The following is a 1,909-nucleotide window of genomic DNA, read 5'->3' on the forward strand; positions in this document are numbered from 1 at the left end:
GCACTTCTCTAGCCCAAAACAATATACACATTTTTCGAATAGGGCAATTTGTCATTTTTAATATTAGCATATTTAGAAAAATGCTTTCTTTAGAAAATTGCTTGCTATTAACTATTGCTGATGATGAAGGAATGAAATGAACCCTCTTATACTTTACTGACAGGTGGTTAGTTAAGCAGGGGGGTGGGGGAGGGTGTGAAAATCTTTTTGGAAAGCCATTTGGGAACTTTTGTCAAAACTCTAAAATGTCCATCTCCCTTGGCCCTTTAATTTTACATCTGGGAATTTATCCTAAGGAAATAATATTAAATACAGAAAAGCTTTATGTAAATAGGGATATCATTTACCCTCTTGGTGAAAGAACATGATAAGTATTCCATAATATGAACATGAGTAAATACAAAATAAAATATCATGTCTAGGGCCAGGCCACCCTGAACCAGCCCGATCCCATCTGATCTCAGAAGCTAAGCAGGGTCGGGCCCGGTTAGTACTTGGATGGGAGACCACCTAGGAAGACCAGGTGCTGTAGGCATAAAAAATAAAAAAATAAGGGATTGTAAGCTGACAAGGTCCTTGCAATCTGTGAGGTCAACCAAAGGTTGCCTTACCTAAAAAAAAATAAATTAAATTAAAATAAAATAAAATAAAAATTGTGCCATTAATATTATGCTTAAGAAATAATCTACATTCATACAAAATAGAATTTTGACATAAAGTTTGGGAGATATGGTTACAAGTTATATATTCAATATGATCATAAATATATAAAAATATTCACTGAGAGAAGAGCTAAGATGAAATACACCATTAATATAGCTGATTGCCTTAGGGTGATGGGTTAGGGGTGATTGCATGTAGTATTAAAATAAGGAGAAACAGAAAGGAAGTTAAATTTTTAAAATAGTTTTTCTAAGTAAGACTTTTAAAGTTAACTCTCAAAATGATTTTTCGGAGAGGGCACAAGGGACACAAAGTGACTTGGGGATTTCAAGCAGGGGTGATTGAGGAGCAGCAGCTCAACCAGGTAGCTCTGTAAGGACTGGGCTGACCTACAGGACGTCGTGGAGAGATGACCTTGAACGCCTCAGACAGCATTAAACTCCAGGTTACAGCTGACTGGAGTCCTGAGGTTTTATTGGCCACGAGCCAGTCTGCAGCCCCTTCGAACCACCCTAGTATTTTATAACATTGTAAAGACTGTATTGTTTCAAACATTTCAAACTTTTACACACAAGCTGGCAGTCGTCCAAAGCTGGTTCCAATGGGCCAAAACTATCAGCAGCCACCCACCTCCTTGGCCACGGCCACTGACGAATGATGCTGGGCCGGCAGGGTCCTCCGTCAGGACCGTCCACGCTGGGAGACCCTGGCACAAACACGATCTTTCAGACTTGTAAACTGTTTGAACGTTTTGCAGCTGATTCCTTTTTTTTAAAAAACAGAGATGGAACATTAGAAAGTAGAGTTCTGGTGCGGTGTGGCTGGGATTGGCTGAATGCAGCAGGCTTTAATTTAATTTTAAAAAGCAAGGATGCTCTATGTCACAGACACTGTGCTAACTTCAGGATATTTGTTATGGCATGTAGCTTTTCTAAGCTACTCAAGTTCCCCCACATTGCCCTTTCTCTCTCTTTTTTTCCATTGCTCCTCCTTTATCCCGATTTATAGTTTATTTATCCCATGAGCTTAAAATTGAAGTTTAAAAAAAAACATAATATTTAATATTCTCCATTGATACTTTTTATTTTGAAATGAACCATTTACACATTACTAAGTAAGTTCAAGTTCTTTACATCATCACCTTAATAAGTTACTGACTATGCTCCATTTCTGTTCTAAGTACTCTATGTATAATTAACTCATTTAACCGTTGCAACAACCCTGTGAAGTAGTTATTATTACACCA

The 1,909-nt window shown here is 37.7% G+C and overlaps 1 pseudogene; it reads left to right on the forward strand.

Annotated features, from left to right (window-relative positions):
• Nucleotides 1-416: 416 nt before the first annotated feature.
• On the forward strand, nt 417-535 carry LOC111745918 (annotated as a pseudogene).
• Nucleotides 536-1,909: the final 1,374 nt, after the last annotated feature.

Source organism: Pteropus vampyrus, unplaced genomic scaffold (assembly GCF_000151845.1).
Source record: "Pteropus vampyrus isolate Shadow unplaced genomic scaffold, Pvam_2.0 Scaffold169, whole genome shotgun sequence".
Taxonomy (NCBI): domain Eukaryota; kingdom Metazoa; phylum Chordata; class Mammalia; order Chiroptera; family Pteropodidae; genus Pteropus; species Pteropus vampyrus.